An 11,564-nucleotide genomic window follows, 5' to 3' on the forward strand; every position below is an offset into this window, starting at 1 on the left:
TTCATTTTTCGAGATGTTTTTATTCCCGATGCTATACTACCCGCAAGGAATTAATGACCAGCATTGTACATATAATTATCAGACTTAACCACGAAAATATTTGTATTTTGTTCCCTGATAGCCAAGTTGGCGAGAAACTGACGAGAAACTTGCAGCCGCAACTGGAACCAAGTTGATCGCCAACAGTTGGTACCTCCAAAAGTTGATGGACATTTTCTGAGAAAGTTGGTGACAAAAGTTGTAAATCTAAAAAGTTGACTATCACTTTCTGAGAAAGTTGGTGGCAAAAGTTGCTTGCAAAAGTTGGTGATCATAAGTTGACGGTAAGTTTACTTTCAATTTCCTCAGAAACTTGCATTCCAGTTGCGGCTCCATACTGCCGCCAACTTTCTGAGAAAGTTGGCGGTAACTTGTAGCCAAAAGTTGCAAAAGCTGAAGTTGTCGATAACTTGTCGTCAAGTTGGTCGGAAACTAATGAATGACCAACTTTTTCACGATCAACTCGTGTCATCAGGGTTATTTATTCAGTTTTACAGATTTACTCGCCATCTATAAAAAAAATGTAACATTGTTATAAGAACTCTATTTTATTTGGCAGTATGACAACTTTACTCAGGATTTCTTTACTCAGAGCCATCTGTACTCAAAAGCAGTTCTTGAACCACCAGTTTTGTTTTAAAACTGTACTCAATTCTCTCTTTATTCAAGGACGACTTTACCCTGATAACACGAGTTGATCGAGAAAAAGTTGGTCATTCATTAGTTTCCGACCAACTTGACGACAAGTTATCGACCACTTCAGCTTTTGCAACTTTTGGCTACAAGTTACCGCCAACTTTCTCAGAAAGTTGGCGGCAGTATGGAGCCGCAACTGGAATGCAAGTTTCTGAGGAAATTGAAAGTAAACTTACCGTCAACTTATGATCACCAACTTTTGCAAGCAACTTTTGCCACCAACTTTCTCAGAAAATGTCCATCAACTATTGGAGGTACCAACTGTTGGCGATCAACTTGGTTCCAGTTGCGGCTGCAAGTTTCTCGTCAGTTTCTCGCCAACTTGGCTATCAGGGTACTCAATGACAACTGTACTCAATGACTCAGCCAATAAGAGAGCAGGCGTCGGTAAGAAAGAAGTATGTAGGTCGGTCATTATCATGTGGCGCTGAGTGAAGATTCTAAAATTATCTCAGTATTTAATTAAGATAATGAGATATAATTCAAATATTATATAAAAAATAATTTATAAACAACGTTTATACAATAAAAATATGAAATGTACGGATGTTTTAATAGTTATATAATCATTATAATATTATAATTATGAATTTAAGTATATTTATGTTTTAATTGAAAAAATTTGTTTAAAAAACGTAAAATGTTTATACATTAAATTTTGAAATTTATAGGCAAGGTGTTTTAATAGCTAATTTAATAATTAAAAATAAAACTGCAAGAAATTAATGGTTGTTTAAATTTATTATAAATAAAAATAAATATAAAATGAAATATTAAGGATCCTGCAAAATGAGGTTGAGATGTTCGATGTTGCCAAGATTTGGTAGTTCACCTGTTCACCTGCAAAAAAAAAAAGTAATAATTTCTATTAAAAATCTGGAAAGGTTCAAATATCTATAATTTTCAAACTGTCTATACGGAAAAAAAATTATGGGAATCATTCCTATAATAGTATGGGAACGATTCCCATAATATTATAGAAGTGGTTCCTATATCATTATGGGAATCGTTCCCATACTATTATAGGAATGATTCCCATAATTTTTTTTCCGTATAGACAGTTTGAAAATTATAGATATTTGAACCTTTCCAGATTTTTAATAGAAATTATTACTTTTTTTTTTTGCAGGTGAACAGGTGAACTACCAAATCTTGGCAACATCGAACATCTCAACCTCATTTTGCAGGATCCTTAATATTTCATTTTATATTTATTTTTATTTATAATAAATTTAAACAACCATTAATTTCTTGCAGTTTTATTTTTAATTATTAAATTAGCTATTAAAACACCTTGCCTATAAATTTCAAAATTTAATGTATAAACATTTTACGTTTTTTAAACAAATTTTTTCAATTAAAACATAAATATACTTAAATTCATAATTATAATATTATAATGATTATATAACTATTAAAACATCCGTACATTTCATATTTTTATTGTATAAACGTTGTTTATAAATTATTTTTTATATAATATTTGAATTATATCTCATTATCTTAATTAAATACTGAGATAATTTTAGAATCTTCACTCAGCGCCACATGATAATGACCGACCTACATACTTCTTTCTTACCGACGCCTGCTCTCTTATTGGCTGAGTCATTGAGTACAGTTGTCATTGAGTAAAGTCGTCCTTGAATAAAGAGAGAATTGAGTACAGTTTTAAAACAAAACTGGTGGTTCAAGAACTGCTTTTGAGTACAGATGGCTCTGAGTAAAGAAATCCTGAGTAAAGTTGTCATACTGCCTTTTATTTCAACATATGATAACAATTATTTCAGATTTTTAACTTTTTGACACTTCATGAAAACACTCAGTATTATTTTTCTTGTAATGTAGTCTCTCTTAATATTTTACTATTTCATAGGTTGGAGACATTACTATAGTGACCTCGATCTAGGGACATTAAATCTAGTTTTGTGCAAATCGTCACGGATCCAACCAAACACGTATATAAAAAAAATTATGTAAAAATAAACATCTCTAAAAATAATAATATCTATAATAAAATATCTGAATAAAATATAACCTACAAATTGAAGAATTTTACCATGTACTCATAATAGTGACTAAGTTTATGTTATAAAATATAAGTATTAATAATAATGATAAAACAACAATAATAATAATAAAAGTTATAGTTATTATTATGGAAAAATATTAAGGAAAACATTAAATCCTACCAAAAACAGATTCTCTGTATAAAGTCGCGCCAAGTACACGTTTAAAATTTTTTAAAAGTAAAAAAAAATTATTTTTTACAAAAAAAATAGTCAAATCGAAAAAATACCAAGTACCTAGTATGATGCAAAATCATAACAAACATTTTCATAAAATTTAAAAATAAATTGTATAACAAAATTTCAATATACTTGGTGTGCTTACAAAGGAGTAAAAAAAAAACATATTTGATTTTATTAGAAATTAATTTTGCTTGAGTACATGTAGTAACGCACACCAAGTACATTGAAATTTTGTAATACAATTTATTTTTAAATTTTATGAACATGTTTGTTATGATTTTGCATCATACTAGGTACTTGGTATTTTTTCGATTTGACTATTTTTTTTGTAAAAAATAATTTTTTTTTACTTTTAAAAAATTTTAAACGTGTACTTGGCGCGACTTTATACAGAGAATCTGTTTTTGGTAGGATTTATTTTTTTTTTGTAGTGTTGTTATATTTTTCAATTTTTAGTATTATTTGACGCATAATTCATTGTTTGTCAATAATAAAGTATTAATTAGAGATCTATACATATTTTCAACGCAATTACTAAATAAAAATGATAATTTAATTAATCTGTAGATAGCACTAAATTATATATATATACACTGTAGATCCCTTATTAAAGAGTTAGTTTTTAAATATAGACATTGCGGGTAGCTAGATAGAACATAAGAAAGTTAATCACGGATTATATTTTGAAAATTTTTAAAATTATCTGATGCATCATTAATTGTTAGTCAATAATAATTACTTAATTAGAGATAATTATACGTATTTTTGAAGCAATTACTACGTAAACATACTTCAACTGATCTACATTTATATCTATACATACATATATATATAGCACTAAGTTGCCCGATTTTGGTACTGTTTAGCGGATATAACTTTATATACAACAGAACAAAATTCAAAATTTTGACGTTATTATTGACTACAAGTTGTTACCAACATTCCTAGAAAGTTGACGATAATCGACTGCCGCAACCTGACGCCAACTTTCTGAGAAAATTGAAGTTAACTTTCTGTCAACCCTGTCAACTAAGGGAATGCCAGCTGCTGGCACACATTTTCTCAGAAAATAGGCGACTAATTGCCGTCAACTTATGGAAATGCCAACAAACTTTGCGGCCAACTTGATAACAAGTTGCTGCAGTTGGTTGCCACTAGCTCGCTTCCAACTTGATTATCAGAAATCGCTTATGGCTGAAGTTGTATATCTCAGCTCCACTTACTTAACTCCTCATTATAAAAAAACTCAATGTAAACCGATCTGATTTATTCTGATTGCAATCGTTTTTTGGTCGTTTGTCGATCAATGTCGGTCTATCAAAGTTGTTTGTGAGTTAATTGCTTAATTATGAAAAAGAAAATAAAAATTAGCCTTTAATTTTTTCCATTTGACCCCTCTACTTCGATATTTTATTAATTTTTCCATTTAAATCACTAGGAAATCATTTGTCGATAATTGCCGGTTAAAACAAAGAAAACAGTAATTTATTTATAATAAAAATGTAATTAAGAAACTAGATTTGCCATTAGTAGTCTTCAATGAAAATAATATTTTTTTTTGTATAACGATAATTAATCTTCCGATTAAAAATAATTATATGTTTCCATTCGTTAAAAACCCGATTTTCAAATTTTGCTAATAAGGTATTGACAGGTAGCGCCACGATGTTAGATGTACGAAATAACCCTAAAAGCCACCTTGAAATAATACATTAATATCCTACAACACTTATTGCGTCTTAACAATATGAAGTAAATAAATTAAATCACAAATCGTCGTGGCACATACTCATTAAATTATATATTTTTATTATAAGAAAGTTAAATAAATAGATGGATAAACTTTATTTTATATTTAGAGAAACATAAATACAGTTTGAGTGGTCTTGGAACGTTTTCTGTCACCTGATACTTAAAACCTAAACAAAACACACGCATAAAAATCATGAATAGGCCCTTGTTCTAAAGTTAACAGTAAATATGGTTATAAACAAATACATACTCTATAAGCAAACAAGAAAAGGAAATATATAATAAATAAATCTTATTTATAAATGAAAACCATATCACAGGAACTTAACTATTATTGTTAATATATATATTTTTATATTAAATAAAGAGTGATTCATATAATAAATGAATTAATAGAAATATTGAAATATAGCATTAGAATAATTATAATGATGTTTCACGATAAATGATAATGTCAATTGTAACGAATAACTAAATATAGAATAATTATAGAACACACCTCTGATAGTCTAGAATATTTAACCGAATGATTGTATCCAAGTACGGGAAAATAGAATATAAATAATATAAGTAATAAGAAGATATAGAATGGATAAAGTAAAGAACGTAAATGTATAAGCTTATATCTCCAATTCGTATTAGTAGAAAGTATAAATGTATAAGTATAATATTTAGTAAAGAACATAGATATATAAGTATTTATACATATAAGCATGAGTGTGAACATGAGAGTAGTGGGGAGAAGTTGGAGAGTGGAGGTCCGAGATCTCTCTGCCGTCTGATGTAACTTGACTTCTCTCCGAGAACTCTTTACGAATACAACTGTTATTACTGATCAAGTTTTATTCATACTTTATAATAAAATTCAGTCTTCAGATAAAAGTTATTTTATCAATTACATCTATCCTTAATCATAGTTTAATTATTTCATTAAATAACAATCATAATCATCATCATCGTAGTAAACAATAAATTTATCCACTGTTTTCAAATTCAAAATTTGGTCCCGCGTGACAACGAACTACCCACTGTCCAGGAGGTGGCGTCAGCTGCGATCCTAGTAACCTCCCAGGACATAACAACTGGTGACAGCGGTGGGATAGTCACACCAATTGGGTTCAACGCAAATCTGGAGATTCAACAGCGTTCTGGAAAATCCTGATTGGTCCATCAGCGTTTTGAAATTCAAAAGCATCATCGAGTGTATTATTCTGCATCTGTTCCGGCGTTCCAGTAAGTTTATCGGCGATCTTCCAATTCCAGAGGGTCAATTCAACTGCGAAGGGTCATCTAGGAGGAAACTTCATGCTGACAGAAGATATTAGTGAAGTGAAATTATGTAGTGCGATTTTAATAAGGGCAATTTCGCGAGTGAAAAGTGAAAAGTGATTATTTTCTTTTTTAAGGTATTTTATTTGTATTAATTCTGCAACCTGTAAGTCATTCTATGAAGTATTATTTTATATCAAAACTAAAGGCATTTTGTTTTAAAGGAAATTCTATAACTATTCATGTATGAAATTTGACGATTATTTGATATTTAACACTTTTAAATTGCTATCAGACATAAGTTTCAGTCGAAATAAGTACACATTATAATATTTTGTATTATTTACAATTCCATAATCTTAATAATTATAATTAAAAGTTCAACTGTAATTTGATATAGTATTTCCTTAATATATTGAATATAGTAATCAAATAGAATCAAGACTATAGAAGCATTAACATGATTTGAGGCGAAAATGTCTAATTTAGTGACTACAGACGAACACATTTCGGACGCGAGCACTGAAGTGGTGATTAGTTCTATTGACATTCAGAACACTAATAATGACAATTTTTCCACCATCTCTCCTTCTATAACCCCTAGCATTCCAGCTACTCCAGTTCATAATTCGAATCGCGTACCAATTGAACCGGTACTCGCGGGCTACGGAAATAATGAGCACAATTATGCTACCAATAATCTAGTTCATACAAGTAATTCCCAATTTTTGAGTATCAAAGACGCTATAAACCTTATACCCGTATTCAATGGAGAAAATATGCCAGTTAATAATTTTATTGAACTTTATAATCAAACCTTAAATCTAATACATCCATCTGGTAAATTGTATTTAACTCAGTTGATAAAATCTCGTATATTGGGTAAAGCCAGCAAATATATTTCAAATCAATCGGGATTAGCATTTGAAGGGATTTTGGGAAATCTTAAAAGAGCTTTAGTGCCGAGTAGAACTCTATCTCAATGGCAGTCGTTACTTTCGAATATTTATTAAAAGGATGGTGAAACCATCGTAGATTACGTTACTAGAATCAACGAAATCGTTCAAGGAACGTCAGAAGTAATTATGGATAAGCATTCGGGTGAAATACGAACCGGGTTATTAGCTAGTACCCAAGAAGGAGCTCGAGATAGCTTTGTACGGGGTCTTAGGGGAGAGTTAGGATTGTGGGCTGCTAGTCAAAAACCTCTTACTCTGTCGCGAGCAGTAGATCTTGCCGTAGAATTAGAAAAAGAATTGGAACAAAGAAATTCACTTTTTAAAATACATTCCCACTGTAGTAATAATCCTTACTCCAGCCAATATTCCATTAGTAGTTCCCAAAATCATATCAAATTTGCGAACAATCATTATGGAGATAGAAGAAATCATAACAATAACAGACTGCCACAGGAATCATCAACTAATAACCAGGCTATTGTACGGGTAACTCAGACACATAACAATGACAATATAAGACGACTTGACCGTAATTCGATTATTTGTTTTTCTTGTGGAGGACGAGGACATTACAAAAAGACTGTAATAACTCCATGAACGTAATTTGTTCAATATGTTCTAAGCCTGGTCATTTCGCACAAATCTGCAAAAATAGGTTTACTTGGGTTAGAGAAAATAACACAACATCAAACCAAAATTTCAATGCATACAACGACCAACAAACTGACAATACAGCCCACACAGAAGACCAAATGAAACAAAACTTATTCAAAATGACGCTTCCATAAAAACTCACAACAACAAGCATATTACCTCACCGTGTATAACTATTAATAGTGATGAACTACTTAATTTGGAGAAATTTTAATTCACGATAGATTCTGATATTAATTATAAGTTGATATTAATTTATTCTCCAGTTCCCCCACTTTCAAAACTTTTCGTCACGACAACAAACACTTCTTTTTATGCCCTCGGTGCAATTCTCAGCCAGAAGACATTAGAAAATACCTTCCTACTACTCTGCCCCTGAACTCCTGAAAGTCACAGATCATAAATCATTGGTGTGAGCTCATAGAATAAAAATTCCTATATCTTAACTCCTACATCGGTTGCTGAAGTACGGAAATATGAATATGAAGTCAATTATAGGGAAGGTCGATTGAACGCTAATGTTGATGCGCTCTCTCGAAACCCCATTGACATAAAATTACTTAATATATTATTGATTTAGAACACAAAGCTTGGGAAACCGCTTCTTGAGGATAAACTCATAGGAAATAGTAGGTTGAGTATTAGCATGGATAAAAACAGAAAAAGATAAAAAAAAAAGAGAGTGTGAAAAAAAAATTATGGCATCGACTCCCTGGGGTTGTTGGACAACCCCCTCCAAATATAGTGGCGTAAACAGCAAGTTTATGGCCACCCTTGGCACGTTGTGCACATATCTGAAGGATAGAGATGCCTTCCCGACGACTCGCCGACCTGACGTTGAGGCGGAAAGCGAGACTCGAACGAGGACAGTACTCTCTTCCCAGGGAGACGAGTTGTTGGATGAGTGGCAGCCCTCTTCAGAGGGGTTTATTAGCCCTGTCCCTTGGGTGGTTGGACCACCCAGCAGTTGTTGTACCGAGCTCGGATGTCGTGTGGGGGTTTGAGTCCCCCATGCATGAGATGCCAGAGAGGACGTCCTCGCCTGAAATGTGTGAAAATGAAAGAGACATTATAGAAATGCATGCTTAAGTACTAACATTGAAGTTATCTAAAAGAAGTGAAACTAGTTTATATTTAAATATTCCGGAATCAGCAACAAATGTTTGTAGTCATAAATATCTAGTTTTCTTATATCCGGTTCAAACCAACCTCCCTGCCAATTCTTTTAATGATAATGATACTTTTCCTGAACCGATATTAAATGACGTTTATTCCTCAGACGATGAACCTGACAAGAACCCTAAAAACCCTGAATGGCTGACGAAAAGAATCAGAAAATCAATCTTACTTGTTGTGTAATTTCTAGTCTGCCGATTATAAGTCAAGTAACACAATTAAAAAGCTGCTGAAAATCCAGACAGAGCTACATTCAAATCAAAGGAATATTGTGACTGTCGGGTAAACCCTAATAAGTTTTCTTAAGGAAATTGGGTATTTTTGGTAAATGACGCGAAAACCAACGAACTTGATCGTAACTATATAGGCCCTTATAAAATTACTGAAACCTGGAATAATGAAATGTAGCTACCTAATTCACCCCACCACATACCAAGTCGTACATACAAACAAGTTGAAATTAATATATCTGGAATAATATAACATAAGTAATAAGAATTTCCGAGTATAACTTTAATCAAATTTTCTTTAAATTCGTCAAAAGACTCTATAAAATTAAATTACCTTGTTGATCCGTATAATACTTCATAGTCTAGATTAAACTCTTGCTAAAATGTAAACACCGTGACCTCAATGATAAGGCTGGGCCGTACTAAACGAGTTTTTAAATTTTACTTTTCTTTGAATTTATTGATCAATTCTTATTACAAAAATTTTATAGCTTCCGAAAAATGTTTAAGATAAACTTTTTTTTTGAAGGTTTTCATCATTTAAGTGACGTAATTATTCCAAACGTAATTAGAAAAATAAATTCGAACATCCGGTTAGTGCTGCTCACCCTTAAAAAATATGTATTCTTGTGTTATATAAATATTGTGCGTAACCTGAGTTAATATTTACTGTTTGTTTTAAATCATAAAAATGATTATTTTTGTAACTTGTAATGTAAATGTGCGACCACGATTTAACAACCAGTAATGGTATTATTTATATAGGTAATTGTCTTGCAGAATTTATATTTCATTCAGAATTAGCTTTAGCTATTATTATATATCGTTATATACATGTGTATATATGAGAGAAAAATTCGACGAACGATATGTCGAATTTTCATTAACGGGGGAGGTGTTATGTCCTCAACAGCCTCAGGTGCCTCCACCTGTTAATTAATTAGTAAACTTGAGATATATAAGAAGCGCGCATTTAAATTCCATTTGAAATAATATATTAATATCCTACAACACTTATTGCGTCTTAACAATATGAAGTAAATAAATTAAATCACAAATCGTCGTGGCACATACTCATTAAATTATATATTTTTATTATAAGAAAGTTAAATAAATAGATGGATAAACTTTATTTTATATTTAGAGAAACATAAATACAGTTTGAGTGGTCTTGGAACGTTTTCTGTCACCTGATACTTAAAACCTAAACAAAACACACGCATAAAAATCATGAATAGGCTCTTGTTCTAAAGTTAACAGTAAATATGGTTATAAACAAATACATACTCTATAAGCAAACAAGAAAAGGAAATATATAATAAATAAATCTTATTTATAAATGAAAACCATATCACAGGAACTTAACTATTATTGTTAATATATATATTTTTATATTAAATAAAGAGTGATTCATATAATAAATGAATTAATAGAAATATTGAAATATAGCATTAGAATAATTATAATGATGTTTCACGATAAATGATAATGTCAATTGTAACGAATAACTAAATATAGAATAATTATAGAACACACCTCTGATAGTCTAGAATATTTAACCGAATGATTGTATCCAAGTACGGGAAAATAGAATATAAATAATATAAGTAATAAGAAGATATAGAATGGATAAAGTAAAGAACGTAAATGTATAAGCTTATATCTCCAATTCGTATTAGTAGAAAGTATAAATGTATAAGTATAATATTTAGTAAAAACATAGATATATAAGTATTTATACATATAAGCATGAGTGTGAACATGAGAGTAGTGGGGAGAAGTTGGAGAGTGGAGGTCCGAGATCTCTCTGCCGTCTGATGTAACTTGACTTCTCTCCGAGAACTCTTTACGAATACAACTGTTATTACTGATCAAGTTTTATTCATACTTTATAATAAAATTCAGTCTTCAGATAAAAGTTATTTTATCAATTACATCTATCCTTAATCATAGTTTAATTATTTCATTAAATAACAATCATAATCATCATCATCGTAGTAAACAATAAATTTATCCACTGTTTTCAAATTCAAAATTTGGTCCCGCGTGACAACGAACTGCCCACTGTCCAGGAGGTGGCGTCAGCTCCGATCCTAGTAACCTCCCAGGACATAACAACCTTAGCTTGAAATTGATAGTAATTTGATAATTAAAATTATCGAAGTTTGCTGTCCGAATTGGCCGACAATTTAATATCAAAACTTGGAAAGAAAATTAACGGTTGATTTTTCCTTAATTTAGGGATCCGTGACGATTTGCACAAAACTAGATTTAATGTCCCTAGATCGAGGTTGCTATAGTAATGTTTCCAACCTACGAAATAGTAAAATAGTAAGAGAGACTACATTACAAGAAAAATAATACTGAGTGTTTTCATGAAGTGTCAAAAAGTTAGAAATCTGAAATAATTGTTATCATATGTTGAGATAAAATAGAGTTCTTATAACAATGTTACATTTTTTTTATAGATGGCGAGTAAATCTGTAAAATTGAATAAATAACAAAATACAAATATTTTCGTGGTTAAGTCTGATAAT

The 11,564-nt window shown here is 30.8% G+C and overlaps 1 long non-coding RNA gene across 1 annotated transcript; it reads right to left on the reverse strand.

The window, feature by feature from the left end:
* Positions 1-6,253: 6,253 nt before the first annotated feature.
* Positions 6,254-9,788, reverse strand: LOC128667785 (uncharacterized). Its single transcript, XR_008403744.1, has 2 exons — positions 9,698-9,788; positions 6,254-9,636 (listed from the first exon to the last, which is right to left on the reverse strand). It is a non-coding gene; the product is annotated as an uncharacterized LOC128667785 (long non-coding RNA).
* Positions 9,789-11,564: the final 1,776 nt, after the last annotated feature.

This window comes from Microplitis demolitor, chromosome 5, assembly GCF_026212275.2.
Source record: "Microplitis demolitor isolate Queensland-Clemson2020A chromosome 5, iyMicDemo2.1a, whole genome shotgun sequence".
Classification (NCBI taxonomy): domain Eukaryota; kingdom Metazoa; phylum Arthropoda; class Insecta; order Hymenoptera; family Braconidae; genus Microplitis; species Microplitis demolitor.